We start from the raw sequence: 16,560 nt of genomic DNA, 5'->3' as shown, positions 1-16,560 counted from the left end.
GGCTTGTCATACATGTACTGAGAAGCATGAATGGCAATGCTTGCAGAAATGAGTTTGTGGGACTTAATACTGTGACAGAATACCTAAACGCCATATTTATAAGGACATATGTCCAAATCAGCATGGCAAGTATCTTTTTTCAGCAGTAGTAAATATACAAAGCTGTTAAAGTGAGTGATAAATAAAAATCCTTGGGACAGAACCTAAACCACTAATGAGTGTTGATGCAAAATACTAAGTTTCAAAGGCCTGTTCAGTTCCAAAGTTTATTTTAGAGCTTAACATCAAACTACATTTTTTTAGGGTACTTAGGGTACACCTATGACTTGATAGTACTCTCCACAACTACAGCAATGGACTAAAATAAGGCTGCTTTTGATTAGCCTTGAACTCTTAAGGCAGAGAAATGGCAGATAAGCATGAATGTAACAAAAATCTACAAAAAATGTAACAAAATTAGTATATTCAATCTGTTGTTTGTGAATGTTGAAAATAATTGGACTGAAAGGTGGAATACACATTTTGAAATTAAATAATCGTAGTGAGTATATGATTATTACCAGAAGGCACACTAAAATAATACCTTTTGTTGCTATTTTTGATTTCCTTATAGAGGGGCACTGAGATTCATTCCAAGTATCTAATGATCCCAAAACCTTATGCTGCAGGTACATGAATGTAATATCGAGGTAGCATCACGGTAACGGTGGCATACATTACGATTTGTGACAGGAAGGTGTTGCATAGAGAGTTTATCACATTCAAGACTTCCTGTTCGGGATCCATGAAGGTCTAAAGCAGCTCTAAAAGCTGAGCTGTCCGTGCCGCTGTTTGTGGAGGCTGGAGGGGCACAGATTGCCCGCGGCCCCCTGTTCTCAGGCGGAGAACAGGCAAGTACGCACTGCATCTGAGGGCGCGTCGATCTCGGGTGGTGGGGGGCTCTAAGCAACAAGCTCCCTCCCGCCCTGGAGATCCCACCCAAAGACAGGTTTGCCAAGATCTCTGCAGTGGCTCTGGAGTCAATTGTATTGGCATAAGACCTGCATGCCCGAGCTTCGTTAAGCAGCAAGGGAAATGGATTCGTTTGATTAAAAGAAGCAGCGATTACAACCCAAGAAAAGACGCTTAAGAAGGTAAAGATTGCTATCTCTCAAACCGGGACAGATTTAAGCAAGTAATAAAGTTTAAAACTGGACTTAAAAACTGCAACAGACTGATTAAGTGAAGGGGAAGATTCCGGCAAGGGAAAATCTAAAAAGTGACATTTTAAACAGTAGTTAAGGTGGAAAATTGGATATTGTTTACATACCTGAAGTGGGAAGAGATACTGGACTGTGGGAAAGCTTGAATATCGCGAGAACTGCTGCAAACATTAAAGAAACAGGAAGTACGTCAGGACCATAAAGAGACTGGCAAGAGGCATTCTGTTAATACAGGAAGTGGAAGTTCGCCATTTCGGAGAAGGGCAAAGTTTTGACTTCAAGGAAACAGGAAGTAGGACATCTTGGAAGAAGGTAAGGGTGTTTGCTTCAAGTTAAAACCATAGAGAAAAAACGCCCGACATTTTGGACTGAGCAAAACAACTTTTAACAAAAACTGAGTAAATTGGGACTTTTTAAAGCAATTGGAAGTAATAAATCAGCGCCACGGATTTAAGGAAAAGGGCAGACTCGTGGGAGTGTGGTAAATCTAGCCCCACGATGTCGAAGAAGGAGTGGCAAGCTGCGATGGAGAATCTGGATAAAAAAGTTTCTGAAGTTACAGAAGGTAATAAAGAGCTCAAAGGTATGATACAGGAGATGGCAAAAGACTTTAGAGACTTTAAAGAGACACTTAAATCGGAAATGGCAGAGCTCGTAAAAGACGTATCAGATACGCAGCAGAGAGTGAAGGTAGTAGAAAACACGATGGATCTGCAGAGGACAGAGATGAGAGGACTGAAAGCGAGAGTGACCATCGCGGAAAGTAAACAAATGGAAAAACAGCTAAGATTTCGTTCGATCCCGGAAACAGAGGAAAAGACCGCCCGAGAGCAGATTACAGAAATTTTGGCAGAGTACCTGGGGAAGGAGGAAGAGGAAATTGCAACTCTCCTAGACGTGGTGTACAGAATTAATTCAAAATTTGCGTCTCAGAGGAAGTTACCAAGGGATATGGTTGTGCAATTTATGACAAGAAATACAAGAGAACTAATTGTGACCAAACAGTTTCAGGATCCATTAGAAGTTGATGGAAAGGCGGTAAGAATTATGAAGAAACTGCCCAGATCGGTGTTGGAAAGAAAGAAATACAGAGAGCTAGTCCAGATGTTAAAAGAAATGAAAGTAAAATACCGATGGGAAATACCAGAGGGACTGACATTTGAGTTTGGTGGAGTAAGAAAGAGCATCAGATCTGGCCAGGAAATGGAGGATTTTATTAGTAAAAATGAAAAGGACTTACCAAAACCCACAAAACCTTGATCATGGAGTGTAAAATTATATCTTGGAATGTAAATGGACTAAACTCACCTTGTAAATGTAAGGTTATTTTCCACTGGCTTGTAAAACAGAAATGTAAAATTGTATGCCTACAAGAGACACATATTAGAAAGCAAGATGTAAAATATTTGAAAATGGCAAAACTTGGAAAAGAATTTATAGCTGCCTCCAAACAGAAAAAGAGGGGTGTTGTGTTGTATATAAAGGAGGAACTACAGCCTAAAGTGGTGTTCAGTGATGTTGAAGCTCGATATTTGGCGGTGGAAATAATTTGGAATTCAAAAAAGACATTGGTGATTGGAATTTATGCGCCTAATGGTGCAAAAGAAAATTTTTTTACGGACTTACAAAAACAGTTAGATGAACTGTCTTATGACCAAATAATATTGGCAGGCGATTTTAATGGAGTTACAAACTTGGAGGAAGACAAGAAATCTAAGACTACACAAAAAAAAAGAGGACTATTACCAAAGTCATTTTTTGCAATCATGAAACAGGAAAGTTTAGAGGATGTATGGAGGAGACAGTATCCCAAGAATAGACAATATACATATTACTCTGCAAGACACTCTACACTATCAAGAATTGATATGATCTGGGCCTCCAAAGAACTGTCGCTCCGGACTAAAGAGGTGGAAATAATGCCAAAGGTAGGCTCAGATCATAATCCAATTGTGTGGAAATTTGGTAAGAATACTAAAAGGAGGGGATGGAGAATAAATGAAGACCTGTTACAAATGGAAGAGAATATTGTGTTGCTGCGAAGAGAGACCAAGTTCTTTTTGCAATATAATTTGAATAAAGAAGTATCGACAAATAAGGTTTGGGACACATATAAGGCCGTGATCAGAGGGATACTAATGGACTTGAATGTGAGAGACAGGAGGAAAAAGGATGAGAAAAGACAAGAAATTATGGAAAAAATTAAAGCCAAAGAGATTCAGCTCAAAAAGAGACCAGGCAAAAAGAAAATATATCAGGATATAAAAATATTGCAAGAACAGTTATCGGCAATGAACAATAAAGAATTGGAGTGGAATTTAAAGAGGATGAATCAGAGGTCGTTTGAAGGTGCAAATAAACCTGGGAAATATTTGGCATGGCAACTAAAAAAGAGGAACGAGAAGAAAATTATCAGTACGATACGAGAAGATGATAAGCTATTAAGTGATCAAGTCGCTATTAGTAGAGCCTTTTTTAAATTTTATGCAAAATTATACCAAAAAAAAGAGGTGAACAAAGATTCAATAGCGGAATATTTAGATAAGATGAAACTTCCGACACTCTCTGAAGAATGGAAAGAGAAATTGAATAAGGAAGTGACAGAAGAAGAAATAAAAGAAGCTATTCAATCAACGAAATTGGGGAAGGCGCCAGGCCTGGATGGACTAACGGCAAAATTTTATAAAATAATGGGCCAAGAATTGGCACCTCTCCTGAAAGAGGTGATGAATGGTGTTATGCAGGATCAAGAGATTCCTGATTCTTGGAAGGAGGCTAACATATCATTGATTCCAAAAGAAGGACAAGATTTGACTAATGTTAAAAATTATAGACCAATTTCATTGTTGAACAACGATTATAAAATATTTGCAAAGGTGTTGGCGGAAAGAATTAAAGGATGGATGTCGGAATTTATTGCAGATGAACAAGCGGGATTTTTACCTAATAGACAAATTAAAGACAATCTGAGAACAGTAATAAATGCTATTGAATATTATGATAAGCATTGTGATAAGGAGGTTGGTTTCTTTTTCGTAGACGCAGAAAAAGCATTTGACAATTTGAACTGGGACTTTATGTTCGCCACCATGGAAAAGCTGCAAATGGGAGAAAAGTTCATACAAGCAGTTAAAGGAATTTATAAAGACCAAAGTGCAGCGATTGTAGTGAATGACGATTTGACAAAAAAACTGAAAATAAGCAAAGGCACAAGGCAAGGCTGCCCATTGTCTCCATTGCTGTTCATATTGATTTTGGAGATATTGATGATTCAGATACAAGAGGATGACACAATCCGAGGTATAAAGATAAGAGAGTTTACCTACAAGGTCAGAGCATTTGCGGACGACATAATGTTGATTGTAGAGGATCCAATTGACAATATGCCAAAGGTAATAAAGAAGATAAAGGAATTTGGAGATCTGGCTGGTTTTTTTGTAAATAAAAAGAGGTCGAAGATACTATGCAAAAATATGACCAAACAGAAACAACAAGAACTGATGGAATTAACGGACTGCGAGGTAACAAACAAAGTAAAGTATTTGGGAATTGAACTAACCGCAAAAAATATAGACTTATTTAAGAACAACTATGAGAAATTGTGGATACAAATAGAGAGAGATTTGATAAAGTGGAACAAGTTGAATTTATCATGGCTGGGCAGAATCGCGACAATAAAAATGAATGTGAGGCCCCGCCCCGCCCCCAACCGCGCCCTCCTCGTGCCCCGCCGTCCCTTCCTTTGCCTCCAGGGGGAGGGGTGAGTTCCCTCTGCCTCAGACTGGGCTGGGACCGTGGCTGCTCCAGCAGCCTCTGTCTCCAGCCAGCTGTCTCCGAGAACTTCTCCTTCCCTCTCTCTGTGCCACCTCTCAGTCAGCTACTCCTCCTCGGCGTCATCGGGACCTCCCCCTTTATAGCGGCTCTCCTCCCCGCCTCTGGACCCGTCACCAATCCCTGTGCGTGCCACCTCCACCCTCTGCTCTCCCTCGGTTTCCCCCCCCTTCCCTTTGGTCACCGTGCCCGTCCATCATCCTCCCTCCTCACTTCTTCCTTGTCCCGCCAGCTGTCTCCTCTTCCCCGTTGATGGCTCGCCGGCGCTGGCCCTGCGCCAATCCCTGCCCGTGGCTCACACCGGCGAGCCCTCCCAGGAGCCGTCCAGCCAGTCAGGGGATGGCGTGGCTGGCTCTCCGTCCCGCCCCCTCGCCCCGCTGCCGGCCAGGCCCACTCCTGCGCCCCCGACCCGGACGGTGCGGGCGGCCGCCTCGGCGTTTCCGGGGCTGCAGCCCTTCCCCTCGTCGGAGCGGCTTCCCTCGGCGCGGCGGCCGTCCATGCCGGCCCGTGCGGCTCTGCTGACAGGGGCGGCGGCGCGGGTGAGCGCTTCCTTGTTTCGGCCCGGCTCGCCGTGCGCCCCGTCCATGCTCTCCGCAGGTAGGGGGTCCCCGAGGGGTGTTGGGGGTGTGTGTGGGGTGCGCGGGATTGGGGAGGGGAGTTCCGTGGGTGGGGAGGGGAGCTTCGCAGGTGGGGGGGAGCTCCACGGGCAGCAGGGAGGCCGGCGTGCGCGCCCAGTCCGGGGCAGGAGGCGCCTGCTCCGGACACACCCCCTCCCTGGGGTTGGGTGCCTCCTGGTCCGCTGTCTCCTCGTGGACCCGCGACATGTAATCCGCATTCAGATGGAGACGCCCTGGCCGGTGCCGTAGTTGGAAGCTGAAAGGGAGCAGAGAGAGATACCATCTGAGGATCCGTGGGTTATGGTCCTTCATGCGGGCCATCCAGAGCAGGGGGGCGTGGTCCGTGACCAGGGTGAAGGGGTTGTTGGAGAGGTAGAATTGGAGGGCCCCCACGGCCCACTTCACCGCCAGGGCCTCCTTCTCCACCGTGGCGTATTTGACCTCGGCTGGTTGCAGCTTCCTACTGATGAACAACACTGGATGTTCTTGGCCCTCTACTTCTTGGGACAGGACCGCTCCAAGCCCCACGTCCGATGCGTCCGTTTGGACGAGGAAGGGTCGGTTGAAGTCGGGGTTCCTGAGGACGGGGGCCGCGGACAAGGCTTTGCGCAGAGCCTCGAAGGCTTGTACTCGTTCGGGTCGCCATTGGATTGTGGAGGGCTGGTCCTTCCGCAGGCAGTCGGAAAGGGGGCTGGCTTGGCTGGCAAAATGGGGGATGAATTTGCTGTAGTAGCCAACCAGCCCCAGGAAGCGCCTCATCTGGCGCTTGGTCCGGGGTCGCGGGCTTTGTTCTAGCGTGGTCACCTTGTCGGGCACTGGGCGGAGCACCCCACGCCCCACTTGGTACCCGAGGTAGGTGAGCTCCCGGAACCCGATCCGGCTCTTGCTCGGGTTGGCTCGCAAGCCTGCTGCCGCCAACGCCTTCAACACCGTGTCCAGGTGCCGGAGGTGGGACGACCAATCGGGGCTGAATATGATGATGTTGTCAATATAGGCGCGGGCGAATCCCTGGCAATGGGCCAACACGTGGTCGACGAGCCGCTGGAAGGTCGCCGCGGCCCCATGGAGACCGAATGGCATGACTCGGAACTGGAATAACCCCTGCGGGCTGGCGAAGGCCGTCTTCTCCCGGTCTTCTGGAACCATGGGGATCTGCCAGTTCCCCTTTGTGAGGTCCAGGGCAGATAGGTACTGGGCGGTTCCCAGCTGATCTATCAGCACGTCGGCCCGCGGCATAGGGTAGGCGTCAAAACTTGCGATCGCATTGACCTGGCGGTAGTCCACGCAGAAGCGGACAGAGCCATCTGGCTTGCCCACTAGCAGAATAGGACTCCGCCAGGCGCTGCGGGATGGCTCTATCACCCCGAGGCGGAGCATGTCGTCTACCTCCCGGGCCACGATTTCCCAGCGCTTCAGAGGTAGTGGCCTCCAGGGTGCATGGGCCACCTGCCCCGGCGGGGTGGAGATGGAATGGGTGATCACCGTGGTCTGCCCCGGCTGCCGAGAGAAGAGGCCCGGGTTCTCCTGGAGCACCTGCCGCACTTGGGCCCGCTGGTCCCCCGTGAGCGCGGGGTCAAGGACCGGTTCCTCATCCGGGGGTCCGGCTGGGGTCCAAGGCAGCTCCCCGGCTGGGAGCTCGAGAGGTTCGGGGGACAGGTTGCACTGAAGGGGCTCTGCCTCGTGCCAGGCCTTCAAGTCATTAACATGGAGGCGTTTCCGCTGCCGGGGCGTCGCGCCGCACTGGACCTCGTAGGACCAAGGCCCCTGAACCTTGGTAATGCGATAGGGACCTCGCCAGGGGTCCCCCGGGCCCGGCCCCATGACTCGGTGGTGGACCAAGACCTTTTCTCTGACCTGGAACCTTCGGGCCGCTGTTCCCCGGTCGTAATAAGCCTTCTGGGATTGTTGGGCTGCCTGGAGCCTCTGCCGGGCCTTGGCCTGACAGGCCTCGAGGCGCGCTCAGAGCTCCTGCACTTATGTGGGGACCGGGCGGGCCTCCGAGGTGGTCGGGGGGGCCCATTGTTCCTCCACCAGCCCCAGTATCCCACGGGGGCGCCGGCCATACAGGAGCTCAAAGGGGGCGAATCCCGTGGAGGCCTGGTGTGTCTCGCGTACTGCGAACAGTAGGGGGTCAACATACAGGTCCCACTGCTTGGGCCGGTCGTGGGCCATCTTATGGAGCATGGTCTTCAGGGTCTGGTTGAACCTCTCCACCAGGCCGTCGGTCTGGGGGTGGTAGATGCTAGTGAAGATCTGTTGGACGTGCAGCGTTCGGCATAGGTGTCGGGTGATCTGGGCCGTGAAGGGTTTCCCACAATCCGACAGCAGTTCCCTGGGTAGCCCCACCTGTGCAAAGAACCTTACCAGCGCCTGGGCCACCCCTGGGGCCTTCATGTCGCAGAGAGGGACGGCCTCCGGGTACCGTGTGGCATAGTCCATCAGGACCAGGAGGTAGCGTGCCCCGCGGGGGGTGCGGGGTAAAGGTCCTACGAAGTCCATGGCCACCCGGGAGAAGGGTTCCTTGATGACCGGCAGGGGAGCCAAGGGGGCCCTGGCGGGACGGCGGCCGACCAGCCACTGGCACAGGAGGCAGGCTTGGCAATAGCGCTTGGCCTCCTTAACTAAGCCTGGCCAGAAGAAGTGGGCCTCAATCCGGGCGGTCGTGCCCTGGGCTCCCTGGTGCCCGGCCCACGGGTGGTCGTGGGCGGCCTTTAAGACCTCCGGTCGGAAGGCGGTGGGGACTAGGAGTTGACGGATCTCTCTGCCTCTCTCCTTCACCAGGCGATACCAACGGCCCCCCTCCTGGATGACCCGCAGCCACCGGTTGGCTTGACGGGGATCTAAGACTCGCCCGTTACTTACTGCGGTCGCCCGTCGCAAGCTCTCCAACGAGGGGTCTTCCGTCTGGGCAGTGGCAAACCGTGGCTCCCTATTCCATCCCTGGAGTAGCTGCATCGAGGCCCCTTCTGCCCCCTCTCCCTTGTCTGGTTCCGATGGGTCGCTCACCGACGCTCCGGCCAGTGTCTCATCGCCGTCCACCGGCTCTGGGGGAAGGGCGGTCCGCATGGCTAGCCGGAAGTGGGGGGCGTCCCTCCCCAAGAGGACGGGGTAGGGCAGGGCGTTCACTCGAGCAAAGTGCGTCTCAAGGGTTTGGCCACGGTAGGTCACGGGCACCTGGACCACTGGGCACTCCTCGACGTGGTGATGCACGCAGGCAATGGTGGCTTGGCGGACTACGGGCAGGTCGGGCGGCAGGAGATGGGTCCTGACCATAGACACCGAACTCCCGCTATCAAGCAAGGCGGTCAATCGCCTCCCGGTCAGTGACACCAAGATCAGCATGGGTGGCGGCCTGGAGGACCGGGCGGTGGTTGGCAGGGCGGTGTCCCAACCCAAGTCGCACTCCATAAGGGGGCACTCCCTCTTCCAGTGTCCGCGCTGCCCACAGGTGAAGCAGGGCCCCTTGTCGCTGGGGTCCCGGCTCGCTCCGGCCGGCTTGGTAGGTGGGGTGGTGGGCGGAGGGAAGGTCCACCGAGGTCCCTAGGGAGGCCTGGCGGCTGGCCGACCGGCGTTGAGCGGGGTGGGTGGGCGAGGCCCGGACCGGGCCCGGCCACCCCTCCCGCCGGGACCTTGGCCCCCTTCGCCACCCAGACGAGCTTCTGCCTTTGGGGGGTCTCGAGCCTCCACGGCCATCACGTTTTCCCAGAGGGTGGTGGCCTCCTTCAGGGTGCCGGGCTTATTGTAGGCCACCCAGTTTCTGGCTCGGGCAGGAATCACCTGCAGCAGCTGCTCGAGGACCACCTGGTCCACAATCCTCCGCCCCTCGTCTGTGGTGGGCCTTAGCCATCGGTACGCCGTATCTTGGAGGGCGGTTACCAGCGTGCGGGGGTGGTCTGACTTTTGGAAGGTGATGGCCCGAAACATCTGGCGGTAGGTTTCCGGCGTTATCTCATAGCAGTCGAGGACCGCGTCTTTGAGTTTGATGTAGTTGGCACTCTCGGCCTTGGGGAGGGCCTTCAGGGCGGCTTGGGCCTCTCCGGTCAAGTAAGGGCCAATGATGAAGGCCCACTGGGCCTGCGGCCAGCCTGCCACCTCCGCTGTGCGTTCAAAGGCCTCCAAAAAGGCATCTACGTCGTCTTCTGGCCCTAACTTGGCCAGGTGAAAGGGCGGGCGGGGGTTGGCGCCTCCCCCGCCCCCGCCGGCACCGGCCCCTGCCTGGGCCAGGGTCTGTTGGAGTCCCCGGATCAGGGCCGCCTGAGCGTCTTGCTGCTGGCGGGCGAGAGCGGCCTGGGCATCCAGCTGCTGCTGGGCCACCTCCTTCAGCAGCTGGCCCTGATGCTCCGTGAGCCACTGCCCGAACTTGGTGAGATCCATGGCAGGGCTGGCCGGGGGTGTCTCTCCGCTCGGCTTCTGCAGCACTGCCGGGCGTATAAGGGTACGGGAGCTGCTCCAGCCTGCGGGGGTGGGTAGGTGCGGAAGCGGGTGCCTCACGGGGCTGCCGGTGCCTGCATTCTCCACCAGTTTGTGAGGCCCCGCCCCGCCCCCAACCACGCCCTCCTCGTGCCCCGCCGTCCCTTCCTTTGCCTCCAGGGGGAGGGGTGAGTTCCCTCTGCCTCAGACTGGGCTGGGACCGTGGCTGCTCCAGCAGCCTCTGTCTCCAGCCAGCTGTCTCCGAGAACTTCTCCTTCCCTCTCTCTGTGCCACCTCTCAGTCAGCTACTCCTCCTTGGCGTCATCGGGACCTCCCCCTTTATAGCGGCTCTCCTCCCCGCCTCTGGACCCGTCACCAATCCCTGTGCGTGCCACCTCCACCCTCTGCTCTCCCTCGGTTTCCCCCCCTTTCCCTTTGGTCACCGTGCCCGTCCATCATCCTCCCTCCTCACTTCTTCCTTGTCCCACCAGCTGTCTCCTCTTCCCCGTTGATGGCTCGCCGGCACTGGCCCTGCGCCAATCCCTGCCCGTGGCTCACACCGGCGAGCCCTCCCAGGAGCCGTCCAGCCAGTCAGGGGATGGCGTGGCTGGCTCTCCGTCCCGCCCCCTCGCCCCGCTGCCGGCCAGGCCCACTCCTGCGCCCCCGACCCGGACGGTGCGGGCGGCCGCCTCGGCGTTTCCTGGGCTGCAGCCCTTCCCCTCGTCGGAGCGGCTTCCCTCGGCGCGGCGGCCGTCCATGCCGGCCCGTGCGGCTCTGCTGACAGGGGCAGCGGCGCGGGTGAGCGCTTCCTTGTTTCGGCCCGGCTCGCCGTGCACCCCGTCCATGCTCCCCGCAGGTAGGGGGTCCCCGAGGGGTGTTGGGGGTGTGTGGGGGGTGCGCGGGATTGGGGAGGGGAGTTCCATGGGTGGGGAGGGGAGCTTCGCAGGTGGGGGGGAGCTCCGCGGGCGGCAGGGAGGCCGGCGTGCGTGCCCATTCCGGGGCAGGAGGAGCCTGCTCCGGACAATGAATGTTCTACCTCGTTTGATGTTTCTGTTACAAACGATTCCGATTATTCGAGACTCTAAACAATTTGAAAAATGGCAAAGAAAAATTTCAAATTTTGTGTGGGCAGGCAAGAAACCACGTGTTAAAATGAAAGTGTTACAGGATGCGAAAGAAAGAGGTGGCTTGCAACTGCCCAACTTAAGACTGTATTATGAAGCAATTTGTTTGACATGGATAAAGGATTGGATAACGTTGAAAAATTGCAAGCTTCTGGCATTGGAAGGTTATAAGAAAATATTTGGATGGCATGCATACCTATGGTACGATAAAATAAAAGCGGACTCTCTGTTTCTGCATCACTATATTAGAAGAAGCCTCTTCACAATCTGGAAGAAATATAAGATGTATCTGGAAGATCAAATCCCCTCTTGGGTGGTCCCGTATGAAGTAATAGACCCAAGAACTGTCGAGAACGAACAGCAACGTTTAACTTACAAGGAGATAACACAAATACAATATAACATTAAGAATAAAGTCACAAGAAGAATTGTCTCCTTGCTATAGTTGGTTTCAATACAGACAGATAAGGGATCTTTATAAATCGGACTGTTCAAGGGGAGGAATAAGAATGGAAAATACAGAATTGGAAGAAGTAATGCTACAAGAAGGCAAGAAACAAATCTCAAAGATCTATAAGATACTTCTAAAATGGTACACTGAGGATGAAACAGTGAAAGTACAGATGGTGAAGTGGGCAATAAATTTTCATAAAGAAATAGCAATGGAGGCATGGGAGCATTTGTGGAAGAATACAATTAAGATTACAACGTGTACGAATATTAAAGAAAATGTATACAAGATGATATACAGATGGTACCTAACACCGAAGAAAATTGCGCTGGGGAACGCTAAAATGTCGGATAAGTGCTGGAAATGCAAAAAGCACGAAGGATCATTATATCATATGTGGTGGACTTGTGAAGTAGCGAAGCAGTACTGGGGAGATATAATAAAAGTAATTAATGAGGTGTTACAAACCCAAATAAATAAGAACCCAGAACTGCTGCTACTAAATTTGGGAATGGAGAATGTTCCAGTGCAAAATAGAACATTGTTATTTTATATGACAGCTGCAGCAAGATTACTGTATGCGCAGAAATGGAAAGTGCAAGAAGTACCTACTGTAGAGGACTGGATTTTCAAATTGCTGTACATGGCAGAGATGGATAAAATGACAAGAAAACTTAAAGACCTAGATCCAGGACAGTATTTGGCGGACTGGGCGAAACTGAAACAATTTTTGGAAAAAAAATGGGATGTGAAAGGAGAACTGTGGCAGTTTGAGAACTTTTGAAACAAGACATTTTAAACAGAAGAGAGAAGTGACTTTACCATTAAGAATTTATATCTATTTTAATCTAAGCTTGGATTATAATATAGCAGAAGAGGGATGAAATTTAGAACTGATTTTTTAAAGAATAAGATAGGGAGGTTATGATAAGTAATACCTTTATCAGAGTATATGAATAAGGGAATAGTTAAACAAATATACTGATGGGGCATACTATATATACTATTATGTTGGTAGATTAGATTGTATATTATATAATGAATGTGCAGTATGGTGCTGTGTGCTGTGCCACATTGGTGGCAGGGTGCACAGTAGGGGTGTTAATACATATTATAATGACAATAGTATATTTGATAGAACATATGTTTAAAAGAAATAGAATACGTTTAAACTAAGACTTTTGTTATATATTATATTATATCATACTGGTCTATATTGAGGGGTATAAGATTTATACTATATTGATAGTATAATTGATAGATGTATATTATACTGATAGAATATTTGATAGTATAATTGATAGAAGCATGCTATATTGATAGGGTATTTGATATATATGATAGAATACCTGGAAAAAAAATTAGAATGTGCTTAGACTAAGGGAATTATCAAGTAATAAGAGGGGGTAAGGGTTGGAAAGCTGTTGGAAGTCGATAGAGAGGGGGGAGGAAAAGGGTGGGGGATAGGGTTAATTAGATATTGAGGGAATGTATGTATTGAATTTGAAAAGTATACTCACCAATAAAATTTTCTAAAAAAAAAAAAAGAGAGTTTATCACATTCTAAACACTAACTTCCTGGTTCTGTCATACCCTTTCACTTGCTGAAGAAACAGTATGCAGAAGAAAAAAAGAGCCAGGTGCAAGGTGATGCCTATGAGTTTCGTTGAAAAGCTTCATCAGGGGATCTTCTAGGAAGTATTTCAAGTGTCTCCTTGAGCAATGCGAATCTACAAAAGGATCTACAAATGTTTCTACCATGCACCTGGTTCTTCTTTTTTTTCTGCATACCCTTTCAATTGGCCAAGCTGCTGTGATGTCATTCAGTTTTCAGACATTTTGAGTGGACAAGGGTAATGCTTAGAATTAAAAAAAAACAACCAACAACAGTATAAATGGCAAATTAAGGATAATTGCTTATGTTGTTCTCCACTACATTACTGCAACAACATGCACATGTGAAATAGTCACCGCCTCATAACAGCCAGATTATGGCTGAATCTCAGGGGTTTGAAGTAGTGTGGGGGAAATACTGCCTCTAAATGGTCCCTGTTTGTTGCTTTCCTCATAGAGATGAGTCTGAATACTTCAATTACTAAAACCGAGAGTGATGAAGAGAGAAACATATTTTGAAAGGTGAATACACTTCTTCAAATACTAACATTGATTTTCTAATGCTTAGAATTTTCTAAAAGGTACTTGAAACCATCTAATATATGATCCAAATGGCATTAGCTGTTTAAACATAATAAATTGGACTCTTTCCACAGAAATTCTTATTGTAAGTAGCATCACCACTCAGAATCGCTGAGAATTTAAAAGTAGAGTGCTACATAAATTCATTTATTTCACAGGCCTTTTATCAGGTAATCCTAAACCTGCAAATGGTCCCCTCTCCTTTATTATAACCCCACACCATCTGATAATTGTATCTCTCTCTGTGTGTCTTATGCTGAAACCACATTAATCATCTCCTTTTCTTTAATCACCCACAGCTTGTTTTTGTCTAATCATGCTGGTATGCATTGCTCAAATCAGAAATAGGTGCTTCGTTGGCAAAGTGAAACGGTATGAAAAGAATAATGGCTAATTGAGGCCTTAATTTCACCATTTTTCAAATGTATCTTTTTGTTGCATGTTTTACGGTAACCTAACTAGATGCCAGCAGCCAAAGTTTTTGGCTAATAAATAGTTGCATATGTGCTCTCTCTTGCACACAAACATTCATGCTCATGTACTCAAAGATCTTTCACCCACCTTTGTCTTTCGCTGTCACTGAAACTTGCTGTGGCCTGTTTCAGGCATACTTGGCACAGTATCAGCCCTGACTAATGACCCTTCTCTTCTACTTCTACATGGTGGATGATCCTGGTGCTCCACCATAAGGACGTTTTCCCCCACATGATCTGTCCATGCAATGCTTCATTATGGAGGCCCAGGCAGCAGATGGACAGCAGCTTCCTCCCGTCGACCTATAAAGCAGGATGGCTCTCCTTGGCATGCTGCTTCTTTTCCTGTTCTCCATTTCTTTCCTTTAACTCCATACCTAGGGATCCCAGGCCCCACTTCCCCAGGGAGATCCCCCACTCCCATCTTCCATGCCCCCGCTACCATTCACCTGGCCGGCGAGGAGGAAAGGTAGGGGAACAGGCCTCCCAGGCATGCTCTTGGGGTGGCGTGATGACATCACTCACGGGGTGACGTTATCGTGCCACCCCAAGAGCACTCAAGTACTTTGCAATGGACTGATCTGGGCACCAAATGGGACCAGCCTGCCAAGGAAAGTGATGAAAAGGTGAATGCTGGGTCCCCTCCTCCCATCAGAAGGGCAAGAGGACTTGGCTTGTGACATTCTATGAGATTTGGGGTGGTGGAGCCCAGGGAGGGATAGTTTGGGGACGGAGAGGCCTCAGCAGGGTATAATGCCAAAGAGTCCACCCTCCAGAATAGCCACTGTCTCCATGGGAACTGATATCTGTAATCTGGAGATCAGGTGTAATTCTAAGAGATCTCCAAGACCCATCTAGAGGTTAGCAACACTGTCCCCAGCATGTGTGCTGTCTCTTTCACTCTTTCCTTTCCCTAATGCACATACCATTTGTAGCAAGGCTTCACCCCCACATGTACCATACAAAATAAGGCGTGTAGTGATGTGGCATGTTCAGGATGTAGGGAATTTATACAAACAACATGGGTAACAATTTGCTTCCTACTCTTTTCACTGAATAATTGCTAAAGTGGCATGGGAATGCTACTCACTAGGCATTCTTCAAGGCTTCTAACAAAATTAAGAGATGATCTGCAAATCCCCCCCAAAGAACCCTGCTAGTTGAATACCAGTTGAGGATATATGTGGCATGCATTGGTTTTAAAATTATTCTTCCACAATTTAAAAAACAAACCACAATATTTTCCATACAAAACTAGTGTTTAAGCGGTTGCTGGTGTTGCCAGTGTGTAGTCATATGAATTTACCATGCTGTAATGTAAGCAGCAACAGGACGACCATGCTGGGCCTAGGAGAGAAAAGCATCATTGTCCAAGGTGGGTGATAGATTACATACCTGCAGGAAGGTGGTTAGTATAGCATCCTTTTAACATGTATTTATTTGATATTTATGCTCCACTTTTCTCCCTACAACCCAGAGCAGCTTACAACATTGTTTCCCCCTCCTTCAGTTTATTCTCACCTTTGGACATAGTAGAAAACAATTGGTCCAAAGTCATCTAGCAAGTTACCATGGCAATGTGGGTACTTGAAACTGAGCCTACCAGATCCTCATTCTAACCACTACACTATGGTGGCCTTGTTTTCCAGGCAGGAAGTTTTTGACACCAAAGAACATTCATTCATGAATTCTCTGCCCGCACTACCACTGTTATGTTCTTCATCCAAACATGTATGCTCTGGGGTTGAATTCATAATGCTTGCTTTTATGTTACGGTTGCCGTAAACCTGTCACATAACTGTTCCATTTTTCAACCGAACTCAAAGGAATGACAATCCAGTGCTTTTCTGTGTTTAGCCAGGAGGTAGCTCGGGGCTTGTCAGATGCAAAAATAGCCAGGGATAAGCTGTGTTGTCTCATGGTACATCCCGAGGCTTCTTTTCCGTTGCTGCACACTGTGTGCTGGACTAGCATGTAGGTGGGCAAGCTTTGGTTCCCTCTTCAACAGTCTGACTCAAGTCATCTAGTTAATGATTTCCCTCACTCAGGAGGTTGAGGCAAGAGGTGTTAATTTGCTAGATGTGTTGAAAGAGCTTAAAGTCAAGAGTATTTCCATGATATTAAAATGTTGCACTTCTTTACCGCACGGCTCCTTTTGTGCATTTCAGGTAGGGATGACTCTAGGGTTACCAGCTGCAGCTGGCAATCTGCCAGGAGATGCTGGTGGGTGGGGAGAGTTGAGCTGGTGGACTTTTT

Source organism: Eublepharis macularius, chromosome 7 (assembly GCF_028583425.1).
Source record: "Eublepharis macularius isolate TG4126 chromosome 7, MPM_Emac_v1.0, whole genome shotgun sequence".
Taxonomy (NCBI): domain Eukaryota; kingdom Metazoa; phylum Chordata; class Lepidosauria; order Squamata; family Eublepharidae; genus Eublepharis; species Eublepharis macularius.
This window is presented reverse-complemented; position numbering follows the sequence as displayed.